This window comes from Rana temporaria, chromosome 1, assembly GCF_905171775.1.
Source record: "Rana temporaria chromosome 1, aRanTem1.1, whole genome shotgun sequence".
Classification (NCBI taxonomy): Eukaryota; Metazoa; Chordata; class Amphibia; order Anura; family Ranidae; genus Rana; species Rana temporaria.
This window is the reverse complement of record NC_053489.1, coordinates 258292522-258310095: the sequence shown is the minus strand read 5'-3', so window position 1 is coordinate 258310095 and position 17574 is coordinate 258292522.

Sequence of the window (17574 nt, the reverse complement as noted above, 5' to 3'; positions counted from 1 at the left end):
ATTATGCCCATTATGCTTTTACTTTGCAGGGGAAAAAAGAGGAAGTCAAATTTATCAGGGTTTACTTCCTCTTTAAACTTCTCCACAACATTATCCCTGACCTGTTCCTTGGCCTTCATGATGTTGTTTCTTCACTAAGGTTCTCTAAGGCTGGATTCACACCTATGCATTTTTTGTGCTTTTTTCATTTTGCAGATTTGCACTACAGTCCATTTACCATGGTTTCCTATGGAACAAGTTCTGTAGTGCAAATCTGCAAAAATGCTAAAACACCCAAAAAATGCATAGGAGTGAATCCAGCTTTACAAACCTGAGGTCTTCACAGAACAGCTGTACTTATATCAAGATTAAATCACACAACAGGTGGACTCTATTTTCTAATTAGGTGACTTCTGAAGGCAATTGGCTCCACTAGATTTTAGTTGGGGGAATCAGAGTAAGGCTGGGTTCACACTACTACACTACTTTCATCCTACTTTGCTCTGCTACATTGATCCTACATTGGTCCTACATCCATCCTACTTTCATGAACAGGATACTACTTTGGTCCGACTTCAATGATATTCAATGGGCCTGAAGTAGGATCAATGTAGGACCAAAAGTAGTACAGGGAGCATTTTCAAAGTCGGACCGACTTGTGTAGGACGCTACAAGACGCTCTCATAGGGAAACATTGAACACAGAGCAAAGTAGGATGAAAGTAGTGTAGTAGTGTGAACCCAGCCTTAAGGGGGCTGAATACAAATAAATGCACACCACATTTATCAGATATTTGTAAAAAAAAAAAAAAAATTTGAAAAACATTTATAATTTTACTTCCACTTTACAATTATGTGCCACTTTGTGTTGGTCTATAACATAAAATACCAATAAAATAAATTTACCTTTTCGGTTGTAACATGACAAAATTTCGAAAATTTCAAGAGGTATGAATACTTTTTCAAGGCATTGTATGTCTGTCCTATATACAGTGTGTGTATATGTGTTTATACTACATTATATATTAGAAGAGAATTCTGAATCAAATCAGTATTTGGTATGATTACCCTTTGGATTTAACCACTTTAGCCCCGGGCCTGTTTTTCAGAGTCGGTGTTTACGAGACAAAACCATTTTTTTTTGCTAGAAAATTACTTAAAACCCCCAAACATTATATATTTTTTTTTCTAACACCCTAGAGAATAAAATGGAAGTCATTGCAATACTTTTTGTCACACCGTATTTGCGCAGCGGTCTTACAAGCGCACTTTTTTTGGAAAAAATTCACTTTTTTAAATGAAAAAATAACACAACAATAAATTTGGCCCAATTTTTTTATATATTGTGAAAGATAATGTTACGCTGAGTAAAATGATACCCAACATGTCACGCTTAAAAATTGCGCCCGCTCGTGGCATGGCGTCAAACTTTTACCCTTAAAAATCTTGATAGGCGACGTTTAAAAAATTCTACAGGTTGCATTTTTTGAGTTACAGAGTAGGCCTAAGGCTAAAATTAATGCTCTCGCTCTAACGATCGCGGCGATACCTCACTTGTGTGGTTTGAATACCGTTTTCATATGTCGGCGCTACTCGCGTATACGTTCGCTTCTACGCGCGAGCTCGTCGGGACGGGGCGCTTTAAAAAAATTTTTTTTGCTTTTCGCATTTATTTTTATTTATTTTAGAATTTTTAACACTGAAAAAAAAAAAAAAAAATTATCACTTTTATTCCTATTACAAGGAATGTAAACATCCCTTGTAATAGAAAAAAGCATGACAGGTCCTCTTAAATATGAGATCTGGGGTCAAAAAGACCTCAGATCTCATATTTGGGCTTAAATGCAAAAAAAAAAATAAAAAATTTGGAAATGTCATTTTTTCAAATGACAAAAAAAAAAAATGTTTCTTTAAGACGCTGGGCGGGACTGACGTTTTGACGTCACTTCCGCCCAGCAGAGCTATGGGGACGGGCGAAGGAGATTTTTCCTTCAGTCTCGTCCCCGCTCAGCTAGCGAACGGTCGCGATCCCCTCCGCCGCTACCGACGGCTACGGTAAGCGGCGGAGGGCGCGGGAGAGCGGCGGGAGGGGGGGGGGCCCTCTCCCGCCACCGATAACGGCGATCTCGCGGCGAATTCGCCGCGGAGACCGCCATTATCGTTAACACGGCCGCCCACAGAAGAGATGAATATCTCGATTGTGGCAACAGCTGCTGCCGTTACCGAGATATTCATCTCTAAAGTGAGGACGTATAACGACGGTGGGCGGTCGGCAAGTAGTTAAACCAGCATCGGTTCTTACATTTGCACACTTGCACAAAGTCAGGGATTTTGTAGGATTGGTGTCAGGTGTATGATTATAATAAGCAGGTGCTAATGATCATCAATTTCATAAGTAGATTTAAACACAGTCATTAACTGAAACAGAAACAGCTGTGTAGGAGTTTTAAAACTGGTTAAGGAACAGCCAAACTCTGCTACTAAGGTGAGGTTGTGGAAGATAGTTTCATGTTACAGGTCATACACCATGGCAAGACTAAGCACAGCAACAAGACAAAAGGTAGTTTATACTTATACTACATCAACAAGATCTCTACCAGGAAAAGATTTCAAAGCAGACTGGGGTTTCAAGATGTGCTGTTCAAGCTCTTTTGAAGAAGCACAAAGAAAACGGGCAACATTGAGGACCATAGATGCAGTGGTAGGCAAAGGAAACAATGCAGCAGATAAAAGACACATCATGCTTACTTCCCTTGGACAACAGATGTCCAGCAGTGCCATCAGTACAGAACTGGCGAAAACCAGTGGGACCCAGGTACACCCATCTACTGTCTAGAGAAGTCTGGCCAGAAGCATCTTCATGGAAGAAATGTGACCAAGAAGCCTAACCTCTGACGTGGAAACAAGGCTAAGCGATTCAACTATGCATGAAAATAAAGGAACTGGGGTACAGAAAAATGGCAGCAGGTGCTCTGGACTGATGAGTCAAAGTTGGAAATATTTAGTTACTTTAGATCAGGGGTGCCCAACCAGTGGCCCGCGGAGCCCCCTGATGTGGCCCGCGACCTCCTGCTCTGGGATGGAATAGAATACTGTTATTAAAGTTCCGTTTTATTAATAAAATCACAGTATATATATATATATGGGCATCTCTTTTTTGCAGTGGTTACTGGACTGCTTTCAAACTGATCCACAGGTGCAGAGTAGTGCATCTGCGGGTTACCTGCACTGAGCCATAGACTTCTATTACCTGTGAGTTTGGTGAGCTTTCTCAAAGTGCACCACACCTGCAAAATATAATAGAAGTCTATTGCAATGTGCAGGAAAGCCAAAGAGTATAGTGGGCTGTGTCCGTGTCCGCTCTGCATATACAGAGCAGACACGGACCTGCCATCTGCCCCTCCGCTCATTTTGGCCCACGACCGGTTACCAAGTCGCTTTAGTGGCCCTCTCTCTTCAAAAGGTTGGGCATCCCTGCTTTAGATACTTTAATTGATAAAAAGAAACCAGTAACACTTCTATTTCTGAAAGCATTCTTAATTTACAGCAATTTTTTACACCTACCTAAAATGTTTGCATGGCAGTGTGTATTTAATTAGAAATTATATCCAGAAGCAAATGTTATAAACATTAACCCATACAAATAAGATCATTTATTTTTATGTGTATATGTGTAGTGGAGTTCCTCTTTAATGACCCTGTTCGGCAGTAGGTGGTCTCTTGAACTTCTTCACAATCTTTAGGACTCCTGTACAAGCCTAGGTTATGTAAATTCCACTGTTTCCCACCCTCAGGTGCTCAGAGAAACTGCTCCTGTTGGGACAAAAGTGACTGGGTCCTCCAACATGGTTGTTGGCCACTACCTGAGAGCACCAGAGTTAGCAGCCTTTTTTACTTAAAGGATAAGTAAAGGCAAAATGTTTTCTTTCATTTTTGACAGAGTGGAGAGGGATTAGAACACCTGCCAATTTTTATTGTTGTCTGTGCCCTCATTAGGGAGACTCCCCCTCTCTGTTTGTCCTGTTTACCATTACTGTATCATTGAAAGTGAAAGTAAAAGAAAACCCCAAATTGTGGGTTGTCCCCAGAAAGGTAATACAGAGAAAATCTTCCAATGGAGACATTAGTTTTGGTGGCCTGAAATCCCCAAGTGTTTCCATAAATTTTCAGGGATTTCCTCTCACTTCCTGTTTGGCTATGAGACAGAAGGTATATCTCTCCAATAGGTACAGATGGGAAACAAATAAACCATCAGGTGTTAACCCTCCCTTACTCTATCCCCCCAAAAAAAGTTTTGCCTATAGTTCTACTTAAAGCCCCAGTCACTGTGGAGGGTACTGTGTCTGTGAGCCCTGAAATAATGTTTCCAAAGCGGTGGTCACGCTCTACAACACACTTCCTTACTGGGCACTTAAACCCCCTTCCTGTCCAGACCAATTTTTGGCTTTCAGCGCTGACGCATTTTGAATGACAATTGCGCGGTCATACAACACTGTACCCAAATTATATTTTTATCATTTTTTTCCCATAAATAGAGCTTTCTTTTGCAGGTATTTGATCAACTCTGCGGTTTTTATTTTTACTGCAATAGTTCCATTGCCTATTAGACTTTGCTTATTGTACACTCTTTTGTTGCATTGTCAGTTTATCCTGCATTCACCCAATAAGTATCATATTGCACATAGCTGTTTGTCCGATCATTAAGCTGATAACTCAGTGCTACATACCTAAAAAGCATTGGAAAAAAATAAAATGTATTTAAAAAACATTAGACATGTGTACATAGAAGAGAAGGGTTTGTGGGACTTTAAATGAGGGAACGCCATGTCAAAGGGAATAAGAACATAAAAAATAAGTTACAGTACATGATTTATTTATTACAATCTTGAATACATATCAGATATGTTGTATCAAATGGATAGGTAGTCACAAGACTTACTCTAAATATGCTGCTCATAGCATGCAATACAAAAATAAATAAAAAACAGACATGGCAGATATACATGGTAAAATAAATCAATTAAAAACATATGAAATGATCCACCGACCGTGGCAATGTGGCTACGAAAGGTGGACGACATTGGAAGACTGGAGGACCTGACCCTCTCAAACCAGGACAGACAGGAATCCTACAAAAATACATGGCAGCTGTGGAACGTACACAAATACTCAGACGAGGGACAGTCCCTCAGAGGCCCACCGCCCTAGGGCTGGACGCGGCTAACAGTAGCCCCGGCCTGGATGGAGCGGAGGGTGATGATCCAGACCCAATATAGATGAATCTGCAGGACACGCGGATCCAGGTGTGTGTGTCCATGCCCGCGGGCGGGCCCTCCCCCCCCCCTTCTTTTTCTACTCTTATTACCATACTTTCCTCTGGCACTGGTGCTGTCCACCAGTCCCCTTTCTACCTCTACCTACTATTTCTTAGAAAACAGGAAAATATGGGCGTACCGGCGGGTCATGTTTATAAGACTTGGATGAATATGACTGTCTAACTGAGATGCACTTTGCTTACGAGTTTGTGCTCACCACTGTATGTTGCACTTTTGCTGTGATCCGTGCGAGATCGCCCGTTGTATTGTATAAATAAAGAATTTTGAAAAAAAAAAACATATGAAATATAGATAGGCAACTGTTGGCATCTAGTGGCACTCTATGCGTTTCCTGGCATTTTAGCCATTCATCAGGAGTGTTTTAAAGTAATATACTGGAAGGAAAATAAACAAGGATAAATAATAAAGACTTATGAATAGGGGAGGACAATGTCCCAACAAGATGGAGACAATTGGGAGACTTACTATACAGTCTCAAGGCCAGGTCCGGTATCTGACAAGGAAAAAGGGGGTTCGGGCATGATGTATCTCCTGGGGTTGAGACGGGGAAACCCTCCAAGGACGGAGAACAGCGCCCAGAGCTCAAAACAGTGTTTTTTCAGCTTGATCCAAAATACTATGTGTGCACATTGAGTGCATAGTGTTCCTAAAACAAGTGTATCAAAAAAATAAATTAAAACGTGTAAAAATAGTATAGCAAGATATCTATGTGTTCCCATAAGGGGACTGCATGGAGAAATGTGTAAGGAAAACAAACAAACAAGGGAGGAAAAAACATACAAAGAGGTAGAATTGAGGGCCTATTGCAGGGGCTATAGTGTTAAAAATAGCGCCTGCAATCCACCCTAAAAGTGCTGCTCTATTGTATCCAGTGTGAACGCCCGAGGGCTTTCACACTGGAGTGGTGCGCTAGCAGGTTGGTAAAAAAAGTCCTGCTAGCCACATCTTTGGAGCAGTGTGTATACCGCTCCTCCACCGCTTCTGCCCATTGAAGTCAATGGGACAGTGCGGCTGTACTTCAGCAGCGCATTGCAGGCGGTTTTAACCCTTTCTCGGCTGCTAGCGGGGGTTAAATGTGCCCCACTAGCGGCCAAAATGCGCAGCAAATCCGCCCAAACAGTAAAAATAGCGGCATTTTACCGCCGACGCTATGAGTGGTTCAGTGTGAAAGGGCTCCAAGGGTGACCTGTGTGTAGGATCAGGTGTGTGGTTCCTTGTGATTGAGTCAAGCAAATGAACCATTGGCTGCTCCAAGGCTACTATATACCCCCATTCCCAGGCGGGGCCCCGTCAACGTCATGCCTGATTGGCCATTCTACACAAGGGAGGCGATTCCCAGCTGCGTGTGGTGGAGCCATCAGCAGTGGGTTCCCCGCCCATCTTGTATGTGGTCAGGGATGTAAAAAAGGAGACATCAAATTGACGTCAATGACGCTGTTATTGCAGCGTCAAAGCATGACACCAATGCGCAGGAGACCAATCCCTGCCCCCACCAAAGGGTGGGCGGGAGGTCGGGGCTGCTGCTCAACCCTGGAGCCAGAGAAAACACCCGACCCCCCCAAAAACCCAAACTGAGTGCCACTAGATGCCAACAGTTGGCTGTCTATATTTCATGTGTTTTTAATTGATTTATTTTACCATGTATTTCTGCCATGTCTGTTTATTTATTTTTGTATTGCATGCTATGAGCAGCATATTTAGAGTAAGTTTTGTGACTACCTATTTGATACAAAATATCTGATATGTATTTAATAAATAAATCATGTACTGTTACTTCATTTTTATGTTCTTATTCCCTTTGACATGGTGTTCCCTCATTTAAAGTCCCACAAACCCTTCTCTTCTATGTACCAAATCAGGGATGGAGGCCGCCATGTGTTTTATTAGTATGTGTGTCAGGTCATATCCATTTACTATTAGACATGTCTAGTTTAAAGCCTTGTACATTGATGTTGTACAGGACAAATTATGTGACCATAAGAGGAGCGTGGTCATGTAGAGTTCTTTGGGAAAAGGTGTTTAAGTTTCCTAAAAAATTTCTAACTTGGTTTGTGAATGTACATTTTCCAAAGCAGAATGTATGCTCAAGCCATATTTTTTTTTATATCCTATAACTCTCATACTAACCCTTACACTACTATACCCTGTAAATCTAACATTAATCCCCTTTAATATAAATATAATGTCTTGTTTGCATATTCTTGCACCCTCTACAGCAGTGGTTGTCAACCTACTAGTGCCATGACCCCTTGATAAAATTTTCCAAGTTGTGGGGACCCCTAACAGTAAAATTATTTTCGTAGCGTGGGATGTCAGCACCCAAGGCAAGACAAGTAAATTTCGCCCCTCACCCGCGGACATTTAGCGCTCCCCGAGTCCCTTCCATTCATACAGTATTAAAACCCCTTATAGTACATTTTAGGATGTACCACTCTTTCCCTTTGTTCTCCTTTCTTTCCTTTTTATCCCTCTCTATCCTAATCCCTAATCCCCATTCCTCGCTCTAGCCGCCTTTCTTGTTCTTTCTCTTATTCTTTCACTCCCTTTTTATTTGTTCCGTTTCCTCTCCCTTCCACGTATTCTCTATTTTTTACCTTCTCTTACTCCTTGGTAGGGGATGGGGGGGAATGGGATGAGTGGCAGTGCTGATGGGGAGTTGGGATGAGTGGCAATGCTGGGGGGATTTTCGATCAGCCAACTTAGGTGCTCTGGATCAAGGTCATCTGCTGATCTGAGAACTGTAGTGGGGACTTTTAATGGCAACTCTAATCACAGGTAGTGTTACTGACTGTGTCTGCGGCTTTGTGGTGTCTCGTAGCAGTGACACCTATGCCAAAATCAGGAGATAAGGTCTCCTCCAGCCCCTCCCACTTCACATCCCTCACCAGTCAGTTGACCTCTAGTTTCTGCCCCCCACCCATGCCATGAACTGAATGGGCTCCAGGAACAGCCCAGCTGGGCGGCCGCGAAAAAAATCTAGGAGAACGATGCAGGCTTTAGGAACAGCCCAGGATTCGGTGACCCCTGGCAAATCATCATTTGACCCCCAGGTTGAGAACCACTGCTCTACAGCTATGATCAACATTTCTGCACTGAACAGTACCAGAAACAGGATACTAATACCAGAATTCACAGAATCAAAGTAAAAGATGTGTGGCTATTATATCCTTTGGGTGTCGCACTAACCAAAAATGTATTAATGCACAATTGTCATGGCAACCATAATCCATTCCAAAATGATTTGGTGATCAAACTTTATCTCTATGCAACAACTCTGAATCAGAACATCAAAACTAGCGCTCCCAACTATTCTTCTTTTATCCCAGAGGACAGATGTAAATATGTCATGAATTCTGTCACACATACTTAGGTTCAAGAAGTCATTATCCTATTCGTTTGTTTTTCTCCTTCATGGCTTAAAAAAGCATTCTCTCAAAGCAGAACAAAATCTGAAGTTGTTGCATTATGTCTTTCTTGTCTCATTTATATTTGTAGGTCTGCAAGACTGTGAGCTTAGAATCCAGTCCAAAATTCTACCCTCCGTTGCACAATTTTATGCTTTTGGACTGAAAATTAAATGATAACAAACCTGGTGAACCCATAAAGGGCTATCAAATAGGCCAATATAAAAATAATTATGAATATATGAGATTGCAGAGAAAAAGGATTTTCTGAGATCCTATGGAAATGAAAAGTGTCTGCTTGGAGAAGGCGGTAAAGGCTGTGCTACCGTCTTTGGAAAGTGATGTAAAAAATTCCCTCACATATAGAGGATGGTCAAACATCTCTGGCCGCTTTGTTTACATAGCTGGGGATCCATGCCAGTAAATTAATAGGTCCAGGTGATTTTACTGGTTGCTAGGAACACTTTCTGGTTCTAGGACTCGCTGCTTCCTTAACAACCTTGATAAAAACCTTGATAGCGAGTAGACGTGTGCACAGATGAAAAATGTGCTCTTTTTCGTCTCACTCGTTTTGTTTTTGTTTTTTTGATTTTCAGTTTTCGTTTTATTCGTTATGATCGCAATTCCTAAATTCAAAAATTCGTACATTCGAAAATAAGATATCAAAATCGAAAATTTGACAGAATAACCAACTATTAAATTATAGCTGTTGGAATCATCTTTCATATTTGTCTGTTAGTGAACGTAACAAATACAAATTTATTCAAAGTTACGAATTATCCGAAATAACGAATGCCGCATCTAAACAAATGGAACAGAAAGAATAAATAATAATAAAACGTTTATATTATTATTGTTATTTATTATTATTAATTTGTTATGTTCCATTGGTTTAGATACAGTATTCTGTATTTCGGATAGGTTGTAACATTTTGGTCTGATCTATATAGTTGTATATAAAACTTACTATTTATCTATCAAAAGGTGTTTTACAGTGCTAAACCTTTCATCCAATTTCTAAATTGCTGCATCTGTAAACTCCAAGAGCCAGTATAAAGGAATAATAGTGGTAAAAAAGCACTTATGGGTTTAACCTATAATTTTGTTTTGTACAATTCTTCTTTAAGGGGGTTGTAGCAAGGGGTATGTTCTATGTCTACATACTTTTGCTAATAGGTGTCCCTCATTCCCATTTCAGAAAGTTGGGAGGTATGGCTTAGGCCGTGTACAGACGACCAAACATGTACGATGAAAGCGGTCCGCCGGACCGTTTTCACCGTACATGTCTGCCCGGGGATTTCTGTATGGTGGCTGTACTCACCATCATACAGAAATCCGCGCGTAAACAATACGCGGGGCGTGGCCGCGACGATGATGCGGCGACGTGGGCGGCCCTGCCAGTTCAATTCTTCCAAGCATGCGTCGAAGTCATTCGACGCATGCGAGGGATGGCGGGCGCTCGGACATGTACGGTAGGTCTGTACAGACGACCGAACATGTCCGAGCGGACAGGATTCCAGCGGGCAGTTTTAAAACAAGTCCAGAAATATTTGCCCGCTGGAAAAAGGCCCGGCGGGCAAATGTATGCTGGAATCCTGTCCGCTCGGGCCTACACACGACCGAACATGTCTGCTGAAACTGGTCCGCGGATCAGTTTCAGCAGACATGTTCGGTCGTGTGTACGGGGCCTTAGGGACAGGCCTGCTCAACTCAATTGCTGTTCAACTGAGTACAGCAGAGACAAAAATGTTAAAAGGAACTGCAGTCTGCTCACATAATTTATAATAAAAACATCTTTGCCATTCTAAATCTTCCCTCCAACCACTTTGCATATTATTTTATATATACTGTGATTCTGTACTTGCCAAATATGCTGCAGAAATCTCCCTCTACTGACTCTGACTGCAATCATTTTAACTGTGGGCAGCTGAAGCGGCTTCCTGGATTTACACGGACACACAGAGGCGCACACTAGCTCTGCAGCTCTCATTGGCCCTATTTTGACTTACCCCCTACCTTCCTGGCAAACCCTCATGAGAGAGAGGGAGAGAGCTGTGCATGTCATAAGCCTAGGCTTTTTACTGGACAAGAAACAGGAAGTTGGCTATACAAGGTATTTACTGGCAGAAAAAAAAATGTTTTACAATCCAAAGTTAAAACAACAAGGGCAGAGGTTTTAATAGATGGAAAGTTGAAAAAAATAACTACCCCTTCTGTACTGGCCGACATTGGAGCACTATTCCTTTTGAAGGAGCGCTCAACTGAATCAAATGGTAACAAAAGAGTGGAGTAGAGGCCTCTTACCAAAGATTTTAGTTCTGCTCAGTCCCCTAAAAGCCAGGTCCCACTCTCACTTTACAACTCCCTCTGACGGGATCAGGAACAGTAGCACACTGAAGCAGCAGCTTAGTCCTCTCTGGACAGATCAGCATGACAGTCCAGCACAGCAACACACTCTGCAGTAGTAGCACAGAAACACGTGGCCTTGGAGCTCATTAACACACAATCACACCAGAGCAGCACAGTAGCCACATGGCTATCAGCAGCAAAAAACGTCTGTAGCTCTTTCTCAATGGCAGACGATTTTTCTCTCTCTGCAGCAGAACATGGCTCCCAGTTACACAGTACTCACAGCAATCAGACTCTCTTGAGATGGGGCAGCACTGGATAGCAGAGCAGCTCGTGCAGACAGCAACTCTCAACAGTAGCACACACCCCTTTTCCTCTTCCTTGTGTACAGTTTAGATTGCAGCATGGCATATGGCTCAAGCTTCTGGCACTCTGAGCTCAGTGCATATCAAGCAGCGACTATCGCTCTCATGCTGGGCTCCTGCCCCCCTACCCTGCACAGGACTCACAGCAGCAAATCAGGATCCTTGTCCTCTGAGCTCACAGCATCTCTCAGGCATACAGTCCAGCCTGGGCACCCACATCCGCTCACCTCATGAGTCCTGGCTTGCTCCCTTCTCCAGCCTCGAGTGGTGGGGCAGTCCATTTCTCCATGGCCCCACCAGCCCATCAGAATCTGTCCCTGCTTCTTTGCTAAGGGCAGGCATAGTCCTTTGGCTGAAACTGCCGGCAACCTATGTTACACATACTTGTCAAATTAATCTTCTCCTACATTATGACCACAATACAACAATAAAACTCCATTACCATAGGAGTAGTGAATTATGAATTTTAGTTAAGAGCTTGAGATGCATGAAAGTTTAGTTTTAAGTGAAAAACCAAGCTCACAGATATATTCCTCAAGCTGTAGATTGTTTATGAAAGGACTGTTTATAACAAGGCCTCATCAGAAGTCATTTGCTCCTGTCAGTGGAAGTTTATAATGTCCTGCATTCTTTTAATGTATATTACAGCAGAATTGATTGTTGTCAAATGTGTCACTTTCCATGAATGCCTAGCACAGACATGAGCATTAATAATGATTTTGCTACTATCTTAAGAATTCTGGAGAAATTAGGGTGACATGGTTTCAATATGACTACACCATTCTCTTGACACAGTTGGGGGGTCTTCATACCTCACCATCATCACACCAGGTACACTAGGGTAGATGGGTGGACACGACAAGATTGCTGGCCTTGGGGAACAAAGCATAAATCTGTACACAGCCATATCTGTGCAACTGTTGCACTGAGTTTGAACATCTCCTGGTATGAGTGGATATAGGTGGCCCCTGTATTAATTCTATAGGGGTGAAAGCTTAGTGTTTCCAAAAATAACTTTACAGGAGTATTAGCACTTTCACACTTTACCAAAAACTAAAAAAAAAAATAAAAAAAAAACGTTTTGGATTGATATACACTTTAATGACTTGCCATTAAAATGATTATCACCAGACCATGCCTTCTTAAACATTTATGACAGCTTATGTTGCAACAATTCTACACTGATTCATCGTTCCTTGCTAGACAATTTTTACTGGAGCCTATTTTTAGATAAAAAAAAATACAGGAGATGACAGTCTGAAATACCAATGCCCCCATTAAGCAGGATTATATTAAATAAAAATAACAAACTTATGTCAACATTTTAAAATAGCAATTTGGTTAAAATTAGAAGTTTCATGAAATGGGGTCAAGTTATTTCTAGATCTGTACACATTACTAATTCCCAACAATCATGGGAATCACGATTCAACCACGGTCTCTAATATTATCTGAGCATTTTTTTAGTTTGAAAAATCACGTGCTGACAACAGGACTGCGGACAAACTGTGCATTGGCATGCATTTTATTGCTCCTAGTCCAGGAGGGAGCTCCCATGTTTGTCAGTGCTGCCGTGGGATTTAGAGCCCATGCTTATCACTGAGAGCACAATGCTTGAAGAGGTTCAGGAGAAAAGACATTGACAGGGCCAGCAGGTATTTATGACATAATCACAATAAACATAACTGATGGGTTACATAGAAAGTCAACATTTTTCACAATTCAAATTATTCACTATTGATAGAACAATGCAATGCAACATGGAAAGGTTGAAACCAGAATAGTTATCAATATACATAGAATAGGATACAGAAATAGAATATGCACAGACAGTCTAAGGCAGGGGTCCTTAAACTACGGCCCTCCAGCTGTTTCGGAACTACACATCCCATGAGGCATTGTAAAACTCTGACATTCACAGACATGACTAGGCATGATGGAAATTGTAGTTGCTGAACAACTGGAGGGCCATAGTTTGAAGACCCATGGTCTAAGGCATGCCCAATCTTTACCCCCCCCCCCCCAAGGTTTTCTGGCAACATATAGGTAAAGTGAACAGGTTTTTTGCATGAAAATTAGGCTTATATTATGGTAATATGCCCCAAAAGTTTTGCAGTCCCATGTCCGTTGTATGTTCTATGCACACTTAAAAACGGCATCCTCTTCTGCCACTATTATGTGCAATCCTGTGCCCATTATAAGCCTTATCCATGCCCTAAATTTACCTTCCTAAAAACCTTGAAACTTTATTTTTTTGTGTTTGCCAATTTAAAGCCAAAACTGTATTTATTTATTTTGCTTTAATCCGTGGAAGAACAGAAGGGGGTTGCTGGCCTTACACTAATAGACATTTTCCACCGAATATTGAACATTCATATGAAAATTCTCAGTACATTCAATCACTTGTCATTTGAAAGCACTTTAAAATTAAATTTGCTTTTAACATTTTTTTTAAGTAAATGTAATTTCCTGAATGAAAACCTTATACACGGTTAGAGAAAAATTTCCATCCTGCTCCTTTGAATTTTATTGTCACTGTGGGCAAAAATGAATGTCAGTGTGACCGCACTAACGATTAAAAAATGTAACAAATGTTCTTAAAACAAAACATTTTGGACAAAATTCTACTGGTATATGGACATTAGAATATATGCCAGGTTTTAATTTCTCTCTGCATTCAACTTGCAGAGGTTTACCCTCTCTCCAGTTTCAGAAGTTATCATTGGAAGAGACTAAGCTAAAGGCCAAAATATTTTATTCGCGAGAACAGGAGGTCAAAGCAAGTCTCCCAACAAAGATGCCTGTTGCATGGGTGACTGTCAAAGGTAGGATTTTTCCTTTAACTTCCTATTCCTTCCTGACTTGGTCTCTGGGTCAGAAAGTGAGAGTCAGATATCACCAAGGGCATCACAGGCAGCAGTAAAAATCAGGCTAAAAATGCTGAATTGTAAATAAAGTTACAATTCCAACTAACACACCAAGTATCAAAATCTCAAGAGACTGCAAACAACTCCTTATCATATCTCGTGTAGCATGAAAAAAACATCCAACAACATAAGTGAATTTATCTTGAACTGCCCACTATCTCTGCTTATAGACAAGCTATATTTTTGGGATGAAATGGGTGGAGGCCTCCGTACACAAGGCAACACAGGTTCAAAAACTCCTGGATGTTTGTAAAACTTTCATTCAAACCTCATCTAAAGCTATTTAACAATCTATAGTACAATGATTCCGATACACCCAATCGTATCAAACCAGACTTAACCAGTGACCCTCCAGTTGACATCCTACCCTCCACTTACATCGAAACATACTTTATATTTTGATAGCGGAGGCCTCCCTCTGTTTTTCTACACTTGCTAATTGCTAAACAGACTGCCATCTACCCATCCAAGTGTTTTTTGATGGTCACCCAGTACTGCTATTTCATTTTCAAAATATACCAACAAACTTCACATTGCCATTCCTATATTGTATTACTGGCCAAACATTGCGGCCACTCTCTTTATTACCCACATTTTTTTTTATTTAAAAAGTTGAATTAAAGTTCTCATTAGAGATGGCTGGTACAAGCTAAGAATTGTGTCTCAACTGGCACCATAATACTGGCAGTGGAGATGAATCTTTAGCCAATCTCTTATTCTTCCACCACTCTTGTGCTGATCTTCTGCTGTGTGTTGACACCGGTCATGTCACAAAAGAGTTTTCAGAAGTGACTGACCAGAGGTGAGTTCAAAGAGGCCTTGTTAAGGGGGGTGTTGCCAGAATAAGCATTGTCTGTGGCGAAATGGCTCTGAATGCATAGTAACAGAACATTCTACCAGGCTGTCAATAGTTACATGTGTTAAGGCATAGGATTTATCCACATGCTTTATTTGTTTGGTCAACAAACAAGTTGTATTCAAATAAAATAACATTTTCAGCATTACACTTGAGTACTGCTGGGGACATACCCCGAAAGCTTGTCCTGAAAAATTGTATGTTAGTGCAAATAAAAAAAAAAGTATCACGGACAGTATCTGTCGCAAGTGCGCTAATATGACTACAATCACCTCCAGGCATGGGCGTAGCATCAGGGGTTGCAGGGGTCACAATTGTGACCCCATCCCTAGCTCCAGGCGGCCCACAGCTCTGCTCCCTGCTGTCATATTACATTTGATTTCCTCCACAAAATCCCAGAACTGGAGTCCATGTAATTAATAGGATAGGAGGGGGGGTGGGGTAAGGCCATGCCATTACTAGTATGGGCGGTGAGATCATGTCATTCCTACAATTGGGGGAAGAGGACAAGTTCATGTGATTACCAGGATAGTTTCTAGAAAATATTTTGAATTGTCCTCTCAATATGTACATAAATCTCTGAAATAACTCTTTAGCCAATTGGAGTATCTTGGTGCACAGTGGAAGGGGCAGGTAGTAGTGGAGGCCCCAGGACAACCTTTGCATCAGGGCCCACAAACTTCAAGCTACGCCTTTGCCTCCAAGAAAACACTTGCTGCAGATTATCATACTGTAACCACTATTGTGCAACAATCTCATTGCCAATGATGATATCAGCATAGGATTTATTTTGTTTTTCTGAGATGCAACTGACCAAATTCACAAATGACTGGCATGTGTCATGCACCATCTGTGGAGGAAGGACTTAAAAAGTTGGCAATTCTGTTTACAATAACAACTAAACATCAGGTTTATAAGACTTATGTTTTTGATTATAAAAAGCTAGTCTCTTAAGAATTGATATATTTAACATGACCTAAAATACTGTGATGCAACTCATTATAGCCAATCAGAACTAATTTATTTGATCTCTCCAAGTTACTAGAATCTAACCCCTACAGCACCAAACATCTATTAGCATAATTTCTTAAACTGGCTATACCACTAGTAGAATATTATTAGACGATTTTTGTTTTCAGAATGTTTGTTCAATGTTCTAATACTTTGAGGTCAAATTGTTTGTTTTCAACCATATTGATGAGAAAATTCTAAAGAAGCTGGGTGGAAATTTTTTTCTCAAACAAAATTTGGAGAAGGAACTGCAGAGGGAACTGTCACCATCCCAGAGGGACTCCATTTTATTCTTTGCTCATACATCGTCCATTTCATCTAAACTTGCAGAGGTTAATTACAAACTACTCACTAGATTACACCCCGGTGGTCCTCCACGCAATTTTCCCCCTGACATCGCCGCTTTGCTGGCGGGGTTGCGGGGACAAAGCGACTCACGCGCATATCTGGTGGCACTGCACACACATTCGCCCCTTCTGGTTGACGGTTCTGCACTGGATGAAGGTGATTTCTGGGTCACGAAACTGTTGGGGATCCTTGGGTAATTTTATTGCATTGTACAACTGAACCAATCGGCTCATATAAAAAATCTCTAACGCCCCACTTGTTGAATGCGGCAAAGTCTCTCATTCCGAGATTTTGGAAACAGACTGCAGTCCCTACACTACTCCAATGGTGGATCGTATCTACCATATGGAGGATCTTACTTACTCACTGAGGAATAAATCCGATGTATTTAGAAAAATATGGTCCGGTTGGTTTGCGTTCAAGTACACCTCAGCATATGCTGAATTAATGTCTCAAAGTGTGTAGGATATGTCATTGTGTCTTGTAGGGTTTCACGTTTTAAGTCTTGTGTTGCCTCTCACTTAACATGTCATATTTACTAGTAGCTTGTGGGTCTGTTTGTCTTTTTTTGTTTTTCCGATACAGGCTGGCAGACGGAGGCGGAGGATCAACACCCCCCCCCTTTATCTTCCCTCTCTTACTCCGTATTCTTCTCTTTCCCCTACCCCCTTTTCTCTTTCCTGGTATTGTCGTTATTTATAAGGATCATTAGTTAGCACGCGTCCCATGAGCGTGTTTGTTTCCATACGACTCAGAGGCGTGTGTTGAGGATCAGCCGCCCACTCCGCTTAGTCCGTCATGGAGCTGGGGGCGGTAGGATCCGGGGGCTCCCGGAGCCGTAGCCGTTCCCAGCTGATAGGCCTGATATTTGAGCGATATAACTACCTTGATGTGTGCATTTTTGTTGTGAAATGTGGTCATGCTGATCTTCTTGATTTATGTTTGTCAATTATTATTTTTTTTCTTTAATAAAAATATATTGAACAACAAACAAAATTTG